The 15,486-nt window shown below is 43.5% G+C and overlaps 1 protein-coding gene across 1 annotated transcript in view; it reads left to right on the top strand.

Annotated features, from left to right (window-relative positions):
• LOC311248206 (neurotrimin-like) overlaps positions 1-15,486 on the top strand; it is a gene marked incomplete at both ends in the record, with an annotated part of 119,476 nt that overhangs the window by 79,934 nt on the left and 24,056 nt on the right. The window lies entirely within an intron of this gene.

The raw sequence follows: 15,486 nt of genomic DNA, 5'->3' as shown, positions 1-15,486 counted from the left end.
ACACGGGTCAGTTCACCATCACTCCTCTGAGATACATACAGTATATACACACGGGTCAGTTCACCATCACTCCTCTGAGATACATACAGTATATACACACGGGTCAGTTCACCATCACTCCTCTGAGATACATACAGTATATACACACGGGTCAGTTCACCATCACTCCTCTGAGATACATACAGTATATACACACGGGTCAGTTCACCATCACTCCTCTGAGATACATACAGTATATACACACGGGTCAGTTCACCATCACTCCTCTGAGATACATACAGTATATACACACGGGTCAGTTCACCATCACTCCTCTGAGATACATACAGTATATACACACGGGTCAGTTCACCATCACTCCTCTGAGATACATACAGTATATACACACGGGTCAGTTCACCATCACTCCTCTGAGATACATACAGTATATACACACGGGTCAGTTCACCATCACTCCTCTGAGATACATACAGTATATACACACGGGTCAGTTCACCATCACTCCTCTGAGATACATACAGTATATACACACGGGTCAGTTCACCATCACTCCTCTGAGATACATACAGTATATACACACGGGTCAGTTCACCATCACTCCTCTGAGATACATACAGTATATACACACGGGTCAGTTCACCATCACTCCTCTGAGATACATACAGTATATACACACGGGTCAGTTCACCATCACTCCTCTGAGATACATACAGTATATACACACGGGTCAGTTCACCATCACTCCTCTGAGATACATACAGTATATACACACGGGTCAGTTCACCATCACTCCTCTGAGATACATACAGTATATACACACGGGTCAGTTCACCATCACTCCTCTGAGATACATACAGTATATACACACGGGTCAGTTCACCATCACTCCTCTGAGATACATACAGTATATACACACGGGTCAGTTCACCATCACTCCTCTGAGATACATACAGTATATACACACGGGTCAGTTCACCATCACTCCTCTGAGATACATACAGTATATACACACGGGTCAGTTCACCATCACTCCTCTGAGATACATACAGTATATACACACGGGTCAGTTCACCATCACTCCTCTGAGATACATACAGTATATACACACGGGTCAGTTCACCATCACTCCTCTGAGATACATACAGTATATACACACGGGTCCACGCTGACCATAATGGTACAGTATATACACACGGGTCCACGCTGACCATAATGGTACAGTATATACACACGGGTCCACGCTGACCATAATGGTACAGTATATACACACGGGTCCACGCTGACCATAATGGTACAGTATATACACACGGGTCCACGCTGACCATAATGGTACAGTATATACACACGGGTCCACGCTGACCATAATGGTACAGTATATACACACGGGTCCACGCTGACCATAATGGTACAGTATATACACACGGGTCCACGCTGACCATAATGGTACAGTATATACACACGGGTCCACGCTGACCATAATGGTACAGTATATACACACGGGTCCACGCTGACCATAATGGTACAGTATATACACACGGGTCCACGCTGACCATAATGGTACAGTATATACACACGGGTCCACGCTGACCATAATGGTACAGTATATACACACGGGTCCACGCTGACCATAATGGTACAGTATATACACACGGGTCCACGCTGACCATAATGGTACAGTATATACACACGGGTCCACGCTGACCATAATGGTACAGTATATACACACGGGTCCACGCTGACCATAATGGTACAGTATATACACACGGGTCCACGCTGACCATAATGGTACAGTATATACACACGGGTCCACGCTGACCATAATGGTACAGTATATACACACGGGTCCACGCTGACCATAATGGTACAGTATATACACACGGGTCCACGCTGACCATAATGGTACAGTATATACACACGGGTCCACACTGACCATAATGGTACAGTATATACACACGGGTCCACGCTGACCATAATGGTACAGTATATACACACGGGTCCACGCTGACCATAATGGTACAGTATATACACACGGGTCCACGCTGACCATAATGGTACAGTATATACACACGGGTCCACGCTGACCATAATGGTACAGTATATACACACGGGTCCACGCTGACCATAATGGTACAGTATATACACACGGGTCCACGCTGACCAGAATGGTACAGTATATACACACGGGTCCACGCTGACCATAATGGTACAGTCACACGCACAGTACAGTCACATGTCATGCTGTATGGGGGGCGCGCGGCACATTACAGATGGGAGTCCAGACGTCATGATCACATGTTTGTTTGGCCTTGTTTTGTGAAGCTGCTCAGGAAACTGCAGCTCTCACTGTGGTCTCTGGGCAGAGTGGTAGAACTACTGCAGCTCTCACTGTGGTCTCTGGGCAGAGTGGTAGAACTACTGCAGCTCTCACTGTGGTCTCTGGGCAGAGTGGTAGAACTACTGCAGCTCTCACTGTGGTCTCTGGGCAGAGTGGTAGAACTACTGCAGCTCTCACTGTGGTCTCTGGGCAGAGTGGTAGAACTACTGCAGCTCTCACTGTGGTCTCTGGGCAGAGTGGTAGAACTCGAGTCCAGGACTGGTTTTCAGGACTTGGACTTGAGCATTGACACTGCATTTGTACTCGGAAGGTGCAGACGAGGACTCAGACTTGTTAATTGATAAATACAGTTATATATTAAATCTTTTTGTGTAATATGCCCTAATCATTTTGCATAAGACATTGCTGGCTAGTGCATTTGTTTGGCTATTCATGGGTCACAAAGTAAATAAACTCCCTTTGAAACGGTGACCGCTGTGTCATTTATGTTTAACGTAGACCTTTTTTTTATTGGTATGTCAGCTCTTTGACTGCCAGAGTGGAGTGGACTTAACCTCGATGACTTGGACTTGGACTTGGACTAGACTAGGGTCTTCTTTGGTGACTCGGACTTGGACTCGGACTCGAACACTGGGGACTCGAGACTCGACTTGGACTCGATATTTAGTGACTCGACTACAACACTGGGTCTGGAAGTGTATTCCAGTTGTTAGTGGCCTTAAAGGAGAAGGACATGTGGATCACGTTTTGTTTCACTTGGACTCACTGGGTTTGATGCAGCCTTTTTAAAATGTCGATACTTGACCATTGATTCTTGCAACGCCGAATCAGGTCAACCGGGTTGATATTTGATCGTGAAGCATTTAGACGGCGTTATCTATCATGGTGCAAAATGACAAGTCTGTGCCACGTTGGATCTCACAGAGACGGACAATAACTGAATCCTTCAGGTTTTTTTAGGAGAACCATATAAATGCATTTTGAAAATGTGCCAGAAACAGCCAATGTGTATTTCCATGGTATTTGGAATGTAGTCACGATACACGACCTCTCCTGTCTTTTAACACACATTTATATTATCACTCCCACTCACAATCTCTACACTCTCTCTTCTCGTCTATCGTGCATAATAATGATAATAATAATGATAATAATAACTTTATTTGTATAGCACTTTTCATACAGAAATTGCAGTTCAAAGTGCTTCACAACAGTAAAAAATACAGGCATAAGCGAGCATAACAAATTAAATACAAAAAGATAGAGAGGTAGCAAGGTAAGGTAAATCACAGTTTTTCAGTAATACAAATAATAAAATAGAATAGATTAGTAAAAAAGTGCGGTTTGATTCAGTTTAATTGAATGTTGAATTAGTTGGTGTTGGGGAACGAACTGCCCACCCCAGTTAGGACAGCCGAAACCCGTCCAATCTTTCGCCGTCGACTAAAGATGTACTTCTTCAATCATTATCTGAAATAAAATAAATGTAAGTAAACAAATCTAACCCTAACTAACCTTACTGTCATGCACTTGTCCTAATAAACTAACCTACACTGTAGCACTCAACACTTTGATGAACATTGTTACTCAGCTGATAGAGTTGTACCCTTCCTGATGACTTGTCGTACAGAACCTTTTTTTTTTTATCCACTTTTTCTCCTTATTTTTCTATTTTTCTCCGATCCCAATTTCACCTCACCAATTCTCCCTTCAATTATTCCCTCCCCTCTCTCGAACGTTGCTAGACCATGCCTCCCGCTTGTCGGCTGCAGTGAGGACCAAGCCTTGCATCACGTGTCCCCTCCGGTACACAAGGAGGCAGCTGTCACATCTTTTCACCTGAACAGCGCGATCTCTCAGTGGCGAGGAGTAACGCGTGGGAGCAGGGACCGAAACTAGAGAGCGCCACCCGCCATTTGCGCTCAGTTTTTACGTTTGGCGCCTCCCACTGAGACGTCTGAGCGCCGTGTGACGGGCAATCAAATAGTCATGTGAAAACCGAAATCATGATCCAATTCTTTAGCGGAGTTCTCACTCGCTGTCTCAGCAGACATGAAGCGCGCACCGCGCACTGCTGCTGCTACCCCCTCCCCACCTGTTTCTGTATGCTGCATGTAAACAGAGGCTATTGCCTCCGAGTCACCGTGACGTTAGTTAGCACTGCTGCTCCTACCCCTGTATGCCTGCATGTAAACAGAGGCTATTGCCTCACCGTGACGTTAGTCTAGTCAGTGTGGGACCTTCGTGAGATAACGTTAGCTACCGTTACAAAATGACCCAGTCAACTATTCACTTAGTTTAATACACGAGGCATTGTGTAACGTTATCCAGCCGGCTAGCTACGGATAGCTCCCGACATCAACAAATCCTCCAGCAATAGTCCAGTGCATAATACCTCCGTTGGCTAGGTAACTAGTCACTACGAAATGTCGCAGTAAACTAAATAGTTCCCCTTTTCCTCCTCTCGTCCAATGTCCTGTCTCCTGCTGTGCCACATGTCCTTCCCCCCTCCTAGGCCCTCCCCCACCCCTCCCTGTGCGCGCAAGGCGGCGGCCGGCCATAGATTGCCCCCACCATCAATCTATCGGCCGCCGCCTTGCGCGCACAGGGAGGGGTGGGGGAGGGCCTAGGAGGGGGGAAGGACATGTGGCACAGCAGGAGACAGGACATTGGACGAGAGGAGGAAAAGGGGAGGGATTTGCAAGTTCAATCACAGTATCCCCACATGAAGCTAGTAAGGGTTTCATTACTAGAATGAAATTGTGACGTTGATTTATGAGGGGTGGAATGTTCTCTTTGACTGTGTGTGTGTTATTAGTGGTGTTGTAGCTTGTGGCCACTGCCTTCCATCTATATAAGGCTCAGGCAGACGTGGACACTGCACCACTCCTGAAGACTGTCTATGGTTAGTTTATGTAAGATGGCAGATGTCTTCTAATATGACCTCTTTGACATGCTGACGTGGCCTTATTAAATGAATGTTATTGTGAATAGGATACAGACGAATACCTTTGCGTTAATTATTCTTTATTGAATGACAATGACATATTTAGGTATCACATTACATTGTATGATGTTACATTAATATGTTGCCATCTTGGGTCCTGTGATTTGATCCCTCTTCCAGTATTGTGCGTTCTGGGCGACGACAGAGGGGGTGATACCGCCTGCAACTAGGTTCAGACCCCCCGGGCCTGGGGCATTGGAAATGTACCCTGCCCAGTTCTGTTTTGTGTGATATAATTATATCATACTGTTACATTCATCATCAATAGTGTACTGTTTTTGACTATCATGGTTCTCTGTTGGGTGATCGTTTTTAAGATAGTTTAGAAGTCATGATACATTCCACCGGCCGTCACCCTGTACAGGATAGGCCAATCGCAGGGAGGAACCGTATAAAGATAGGAGTTGCGGGATACTTCCTTTAGTGTCCGGGATCTTAGAAGACATGATACATTCCACCGACCGTCCCACTGTAGAGGATAGGCCAATTGGAGGAGGAAACCATATAAGGCTAGGGGAGGCGGGGATACTCCCTACAGTGGCAGGGAGTTTAGAAGACACGATACATTCCACCGGCCATCCCACTTTACAGGATAGTCCAATTGGAGGAGGGGAGAAGAGGAGGATCCCGCCAGACACACCCGGACATCCTACGAAAGGATACGCGGTGAGACGGTAGGACATGAAGAAACGGCAATATCTCAGACCCCTCAGTCGACCGATGGTGTAATCAAAATGGATATTACTCAGGTCGATACCGGGCCCAAGGGTACGGATGTTGTTGACGTTGCCCCATATCCAGCAGGGGGACCGGTAGGTGAACCGGCAGGAGGTGGAGGTGCGATACCACCTCCGGTCCTGATTGTAAATCGGGCTATATGGAATGAGAGAGATGGACATGTGATCACAACATCCACAAGGAGGTTCTTCTTCCACAATGAAAGACTCTTAAATGAAAGCACGATGCAGTCATGGAAATCAAACACCGTCCCCAAACAGCCCAATGGAGCCGTACATACACAGGGATCTGTGAAGTATGACTGGTACTATGCGGACTATAACAGCATGAAGGGACAGTGGCAGCCCAATGATCTACAAAGGCTATTAATGGACTATGACTGTTACAAGCCTATGATAGTGGAAGCAGAGTATGCAAACTTCCAGTGCGTGACGGAGACCAACATAGGTGGAACCAAGGTTACAACCCCTATGCCTACGGGTCTCATCGCCGTTGCCAGGAGGACTAATGACGAATTCCCCTTTGTCATGACAGGATATCAGATGGAATATGACTCGCATAACAAGGAATGGGACAAGAAAATGAACTGGGCCGATAACATCATACAAGCGCCACCCAAAAGGATGTTTAACGTGTGGTGGAATTCTCCCATTACATCTATGAAGGCCGGCCAGATGGATTGTAGTGTGCCAGTGATAGAGGCAGGTGTAGTGGAGGCTATCAACCAGCAGGGGAACATCAAGGTGAGGTACGGTCTGGAATGTGAATGGGTTCAGAACAACATTTATACCACACCACCATGGCAGCCTGATTACGCCTACAGATGTAATAGTGACGACCTCAATAGAATCATGACAGAGGATCCTCAGAAGCTATGCTCCTTTCTACCGGGAAGGGCTAATCCCTCAGAGTGCATTGGCATGATGGGCACAGGGACCGCTGTCGTCGGAGAGTTAGAAGCAGAGAACACGTTCCCCATGCTATTTGAGAACACCACGCTTCTGATGAATGAACGTAACAACAATAGTACGAGCGCACTATACAAATTAGATCCAACATTCTCGGGACGTATCTCACATCATGCAGGGCTCACCCAAGCAATTAGGGTACAAAAGGTAGCCGGTAAGGACGAGGTAAAGACGTATGGGTCAGCGGATAGCGACGGTGCAAGAGGTAGAGTGGGCAATACCGATACCAGAGAGATAGACCTGAACAGACCTATATTCAAACCGGCCCCTGCCAACAGTGACGTAACATGTTCCAATCTGGGGGTTCCAGTATGTAGACGCCCGCCTCCACAGGTATTCTTTCGGGTTCTCCCCACCTTAGGTGTTGATGGTATGTCTGAGATAACACAAACTGTCAGCTGCACAGTAAAGGTATCCATATTATGGAAGATTAAGAAGACGCCTCACACAAGACAGAACTGGGCAGGGTACATTTCCAATGCCCCGGGCCCGGGGGGTCTGAACCTAGTTGCAGGCGGTATCACCCCCTCTGTCGTCGCCCAGAACGCACAATACTGGAAGAGGGATCAAATCACAGGACCCAAGATGGCAACATATTAATGTAACATCATACAATGTAATGTGATACCTAAATATGTCATTGTCATTCAATAAAGAATAATTAAACGCCAAGGTATTCGTCTGTATCTTATTCACAATAAGGGTCATTTAATAAGACATGTCAGCATGTCAAAGAGGGCCATATCAGATTACAGGACCCAAGATGGCAATATAATAATGTAAAATCACACACCGTAATGGGCTGCATAAATATGTCATTGTCCTTCAATTAAGAATAATTAACGCAAAGGTATTCGTCTGTATCCTATTCACAATAACATTCATTTAATAAGGCCACGTCAGCATGTCAAAGAGGTCATATTAGAAGACATCTGCCATCTTACATAAACTAACCATAGACAGTCTTCAGGAGTGGTGCAGTGTCCACGTCTGCCTGAGCCTTATATAGATGGAAGGCAGTGGCCACAAGCTACAACACCACTACTAACACACACACAGTCAAAGAGAACATTCCACCCCTCATAAATCAACGTCACAATTTCATTCTAGTAATGAAACCCTTACTAGCTTCATGTGGGGATACTGTGATTGAACTTGCAAATCCCTCCCCTTTTCCTCCTCTCGTCCAATGTCCTGTCTCCTGCTGTGCCACATGTCCTTCCCCCCTCCTAGGCCCTCCCCCACCCCTCCCTGTGCGCGCAAGGCGGCGGCCGGCCATAGATTGACAGAGAGACAGAGAGAGAGAGACAGAGAGAGAGAGAGAGAACCTACGTCACATGCACACACGACACACCCCTCATAAATCAACGTCTCTAGGGCCCGGGGCCTGCCCCCCCATCAATCTATGGCCGGCCGCCGCCTTGCGCGCACAGGGAGGGGTGGGGGAGGGCCTAGGAGGGGGGAAGGACATGTGGCACAGCAGGAGACAGGACATTGGACGAGAGGAGGAAAAGGGGAGGGATTTGCAAGTTCAATCACAGTATCCCCACATGAAGCTAGTAAGGGTTTCATTACTAGAATGAAATTGTGACGTTGATTTATGAGGGGTGTGTCGTGTGTGCATGTGACGTAGGTTCTCTCTCTCTCTCTCTGTCTCTCTCTCTCTGTCTCTCTGTCTCTCTCTATCTGTCTAACTCTCTCTCTCTCTCTCTCTCTCTCTCTCTCTCTGTCTCTCTCTCTCTGTCTCTCTCTGTTTCTCTGTCTATCTCTCTCTCTCTCTCTCTAGTGTCTCTCTCTCTAGTGTCTCTCTCTAGTGTCTCTCTCTCTAGTGTCTCTCTAGTGTCTCTTTAGTGTTTCTCTCTCTAGTGTCTCTCTCTCTCTAGTGTCTGTCTCTCTAGTGCCTCTCTCTAGTGTATATCTAGTGTCTCTCTATATTGTCTCTCTCTCTAGTGTCTCTCTAGTGTCTCTCTAGTGTCTCTCTCTAGTCTCTCTCTAGTATCTGTCTCTCTAGTGTTTGACTCTAGGGTCTCTCTCTAATGTCTCTCTAGGGTCTGTCTCTCTAGTGCCTCTCTCTAGTGTCTCTCTAGTGTCTCTCTCTAGTGTCTCTCTCTCTAGTATCTGTCTCTCTAGTGCCTCTCTCTAGTGTCTCTCTAGGGTCTGTCTCTCTAGTGACTCTCTCTAGTGTCTCTCTATTGACTCTCTCTCTAGTGTTTGCCTCTAGTGTCTCTCCCTAATGTCTCTCTAGGGTCTGTCTCTCTAGTGCCTCTCTCTAGTGTCTCTCTAGTGTCTCTCTCTAGTGTCTCTCTCTAGTATCTCTCTAGTGTCTGTCTCTCTAGTGCCTCTCTCTAGTGTCTCTCTCTCTAGTGTCTCTCTCTAGTGTCATGTTCTCGCTCTCTCTCTCTCTGCATGTGTGTGTGTGTGTGATTAGTGGTTTCCTTCCATCTATATAAGGCTCAGGCTCAGGCAGATGGTACAGTATCTTTATTACAGTACAGTCCCTACTGTATCTATCCTGTCATCCGTATGAACTGGGTATATTACAGAGGTGAACTTAATATATACACTACCTACAATAAAGAGTTGAGGATATGAGTCATTGACCGGATGAAAGTTGCAATTGTGTTGTGGGAATTGTCATTCCTCCTCTCTCTCCCCCTCTGCAAGACGTGTTCAGGAAACGTACGATTCTCACTGAGCCAGACTATTATTATAATAAGACGGACGCACATGGATTCTAAGTGTCCCTCTTTGACAGCTGACAGTATAGGTGTATGAATCCCGACACAACCACACACGGACGCACATACACACACACACACACACCGTAGAGGGATAGACGGTACTGTCCTGACCTTTGACCCGTCATATTATGTATTGTCTTTGACTGTCATCAATAATATTGAGTTAAACTCTAGGACAGATGTGTTACGTAAGCAAGAGCAGCCTATTGGCCTAGTAATATAGTAGCCTATTAGACTAACAGAGACAGAGAGAGAGAGAGAGAGAGAGAGAGAGAGAGAGAGAGAGAGAGAGAGAGAGAGAGAGAGAGAGAGAGAGAGAGAGAGAGACATAGAGACAGAGAATCTACGTCAGCAGTAGCTACAGATAGCTCTTGGCATCAATGTCCTACAACAACATTACAACATGCGTATTCGAGTCCCTGGTTTACATCGCATGAGTGAGGGCTGCTGACTAGGGTCCAGGTGCAGCGCCGGAGAATTCTTTTGCATGCTGAATGTAGCGTTTAGGGTCCAGCTGCTCCCCCGGAGAATCCTTGCTGGAGCTGGAGGCCACTCGAGTATACACACAGACAGTGGAGCTGTTTGCAGACAGTGAGGTGGCGATGTCTCACAGATAACACAATCACAAGTATGATTATATAATATATATATTTTATTAAAAAAAAAATCTATATAAAATAATAATAAAAAAAAAATTTATCAAAAAAAAGTTGGCGGGTAAGAAATATGCTTGGCGGGTAGATTCTTCCCATCTACCCGCCACTGGCCGGTGAGTCAAAAAGTTAATTTCGCTCCCTGCGTGGGAGGCTCACACTACCCCCGTGGCTTCCTGATTCTGCTGTACAGGCGCACCAACCGACCTGTAGGAGTCGCTGTCCACAACGTCCAATCCCCACCCACCGGCTTTCCCACCCTCTAACACTGCCAACTGTGTTAGTATGAACGACCAGCCAAGCCGGTAGCAACGCCGAGAGCTGGGCTCGAACCCAGCGTCTCCTGCGTTAGTGGCGAGCGCCTTGCCCACTGCGCCACTTAGCCGCCCGCCATACAGAACTTGTAAGTCGCTTTGGATAAAAGCGTCCGCTAAATGACTAAATGTAGGTGAATGTAAATGTAGTTGAATGTCGCTGAACACTCTCAGTCCTAGATGTTCCTACATTGCCTTGAACCCTGTAATCACCTTTTGAGCGACCGTCCACACAAGCGGTGTGTTGATAATATAAGTAAACGTATTCTATATTGTAATACACTAAATTATTGTATATCTAGTCAAATTAATGGAAGAACAAATATAAATGTAAGGGGGTAGGGATCAATCAGCTTAGCTTCCCTCTACTCCTTTTTTGGACATGTCTTCTGACCAAACACATTGCTCTTGACCTTTTGTTTATAATTCCTTATTTTTTTCCTTTTTTAATGTTTTTCTTTTAATGTTTTTTTTCTTTTGTTGTTATGATTGTTTGGTTCGACGGAACAAGATATCGCGAGTTGTTTGGAGAAATATGGAGAATAAACTTTTTCATTCATCATTCATTCATAACCTAGGCTTCAAGAAAACCGATGCCAGGTTGATTTATAGATTCATCATATGATGGGACGACACGACTCCACTGATGCGTGGTCTTTCACTCCGGTCCCATGTGCACGCTCGCCTCGTTAACGTGCACTTTCTAAGAATGTGTTATTTTCATGCACCGCTGCCTCTTGCCACGGTCGCTCATAGACTCTAATCAGAATCCAAAGCTGATTGGACCGGCACCATTTCGGTGAGTGTCATTGGTACACGTGATGAGTATCAAACATTGTAGACTTTTAAATGTGATAGTACTGTAAGTGTGATATTGGGAGCTGATACAGTGGTGCAAGTCTTTTTTGAAATACACAGATGAATTACACAGATGAAGAGATGAATTACACAGATGAATTACACAGATGAATAGATGAATTACACAGATGAATTACACAGATGAATTACACAGATGAATAGATGAATTACACAGATGAATTACACAGATGAATAGATGAATTACACAGATGAATTACACAGATTAATTACACAGATGAATTACACAGATGAATTACACAGATGAATTACACAGATGAATAGATGAATTACACAGATGAATTACACAGATGAATTACACAGATGAATAGATGAATTACACAGATTAATTACACAGATGAATAGATGAATTACACAGATGAATTACACAGATGAATTACACAGATGAATTACACAGATGAACAGATGAATTACACAGATGAATTACACAGATGAATTACACAGATGAATTACACAGATGAATAGATGAATTACACAGATGAATTACACAGATGAATAGATGAATTACACAGATGAATTACACAGATGAATAGATGAATTACACAGATGAATTACACAGATGAATAGATGAATTACACAGATGAATTACACAGATGAATAGATGAAATACACGGATGAATTACACAGATGAATAGATGAAATACACAGATGAATTACACAGATGAATAGATGAATTACACAGATGAATTACACAGATGAATAGATGAATTACACAGATTAATTACACAGATGAATAGATTAATTACACAGATGAATTACACAGATGAATTACACAGATGAAGAGATGAATTACACAGATGAATAGATGAATTACACAGATTAATTACACAGATGAATAGATTAATTACACAGATGAATTACACAGATGAATTACACAGATGAAGAGATGAATTACACAGATGAATTACACAGATGCATAGATGAATTACACAGATGAACTCTTCCGACTCGGCGGCGCCTGGAAAAGAGATGTGTTTACTCTGAGTACGTAGGACATTGATTTCCCCAGAGGCACAGTTGAAGTCAGGACACGTGTCTTCTATGTGTACAACGTTTAGCATCTATCAGACTTGTGCTGTGGGCAGTTACGGCCTTATTTCTTTTAGGTTTGACGATTTGTCACAGCGCCACCGCCTGGCCAACGAGCAGCGCGGCACACCACAGGAGCCCACCTGCCGATTTGAGTATCTCTGGGACTTTTGGGGACACAGAACGCTGACTCTGTGATTTAGTCAGTCAATCAGAGGAACACAGGCTGCTGGCCCTTTTGGGTTTCAGAGGAACAGTGAAAGTGTCCCTGCAGGTAGGGATCCAGCTCCCGTAGCCTACAGCGGTCCTCGGCACCGCATGGGGCCCGGCGTCGACTGGACGTGCTCAGCCCTGACGCGGCCAGCAGTAATAGGATGATTGGATTCATTCAAGCCTGATGAAGCCAGCAGTCATAGGGTTGACTATGATGCAGTACATCCAGGCCTTATGAAGCCAGCAGTCATAGGGTTGACTATGATGCAGTACATCCAGGCCTTATGAAGCCAGCAGTCATAGGGTTGACTATGATGCAGTACATTCAAGCCTGATGAAGCCAGCAGTCATAGGGTTGACTATGATGCAGTACATTCAAGCCTGATGAAGCCAGCAGTCATAGGGTTGACTATGATGCAGTACATCCAGGCCTTATGAAGCCAGCAGTCATAGGGTTGACTATGATGCAGTACATTCAAGCCTGATGAAGCCAGCAGTCATAGGGTTGACTATGATGCAGTACATTCAAGCCTGATGAAGCCAGCAGTCATAGGGTTGACTATGATGCAGTACATCCAGGCCTTATTATGAAGCCAGGTATAGCCAAGGCTGATCCATTTGTGCAACGCTGTTGTATTATACACTTGTCACTTTTACCTGTACACACAAATACTAATTTCCATATATGTGTCTGTGGTAGCTCTTATATTATTCCATGTTTATTTTATTTTATTCTTACTGCTGAGCTGACCTGCTATCTCCTCACCCAGCAAATGTTTGATTGATTGATTGATTGATTGAACATTTTATTAACAGATTGCAGAATGGGTACAATACAGTACGGCTCAATACACACAATTGTTAAGGGGATGCAGACCAGAGAAAGACTTTCGTCTTGTTTACATCAGGGTCCCCCATTTTCAATTCATCATAACATATATGACACACATGACATACAGATAGACAGTACTGCTACATATATACATTTATGACATACCAGATTTACAAATACAGTTACTGTTTGTGATACTAAAAGAGTCTAAAAAAGAGAGTATATACATTTGACGAAGAAACTGTACATTGGAGGAGGTTGGTAGGTGGGGTTGGGGGGGTATGTCATTGTACCGTTGACCTTGTGTTAACCTACTTATGACTAATGAAGAAACGTGAAACCTGAACTCCTCCATATTACTCGTAATTAGAGTCGGGGAACAATTATCATAGCTATTGTTCTCGTAGAGAAATGGCTTTTAATAGACGTTTCATCTGAAGTGGTGTCAAAAAACATCACGCAACGACAAGGCTGGTTAAAAGGTCCTACTCTGCGTAGTTTCACCCACATTTTGGTCTTCATTTGAAGCCCTGCATACCATTAAAGTCATTATGCCGACCAAGCATCGTTTCACGTTCGTCTGACATTTTCACGGGTATTAAATTGGCTGGTGTGAAAGTGTACACTTTACCACATGGAGCGGCATCAGTTAATTAATTCACTGAAGCAGGGCCGGTGCCATCTGCTCATCGGCGAGACTTGAGAGCGGACCTTCAAAGTAAGTGGGTCTGATATTATATCGACGCATGAAGATGTGTTGATGACCGAGACGTGCGTTTTGTTGACCCCATGAAGAGAGCAGGGAGAACCACCACAGGAGACGAGCTCCACTCAGCAGCTATTACCCAAACGGGTTGACTTGTAATTGTACTTCAAAGGGATTAATAATATACTATCAATCTTTACATTTACAACATTTTACAACATTTTAGTTTTCCACATGCAATCATGCAGATCCTCTTTCAAATTGACTAATAACTTATAATAATAATAATAATAATAATAATAATAATAATAATAATAATAATAATAATAATAATAATAATAATAATAATAATAATAATAATAATAATAATAATAATAATAATAATAATAATAATAATAATAATAATAATAATAATAATAATAATAATAATAATAACAATAATAATAATAATAATAATAATAATAATAATAATAATAATAATAATAATAATAATAATAATAATAATAATAATAATAATAATAATAATAATAATAATAATAATAATAATAATAATAATAATAATAATGTTGGTTGATCAAATCCAGTTAATTGACAAATAACATCATGGTTGACCAACTCCAGTTAATTGACTAATGGACTTTGAGGGCGCAGCTGTACAGTGTGTGTGTGTGTGTGTGTGTGTGTGTGTGTGTGTGTGTGTGTGTGTGTGTGTGTGTGTGTGTGTGTGTGTGTGTGTGTGTGTGTGTGTGTGTGTGTGTGTGTGTGTGTGTGTGTGTGTGTGTGTGTGTGTGTGTGTGTGTGTGTGTGTGTGTGTGTGTGTGTGTGTGTGTGTGTATGTATGTATGTATGTATGTATGTATGTATGTATGTATGTATGTATGTATGTATGTATGTATGTATGTATTTATGTATGTATATATGTATATATATATATATGAATGTATAATTTATTTCAAATAATAATACATATAATCAAGAAATGACAATGTAAAAAATTTAAAGCAAAGATGCACTTCTGTGAAAAGAAAAAAAAGATATAAAGTAAGATACAAATAATAAATAATGGGTAGATAT

Source organism: Notolepis coatsorum, assembly GCF_963971535.1.
Source record: "Notolepis coatsorum genome assembly, contig: SCAFFOLD_484, whole genome shotgun sequence".
Lineage (NCBI taxonomy): Eukaryota > Metazoa > Chordata > Actinopteri > Aulopiformes > Paralepididae > Notolepis > Notolepis coatsorum.
Note: the sequence above shows the minus strand (reverse complement) of the source record. Positions and strands in the feature narration are given on the sequence as shown.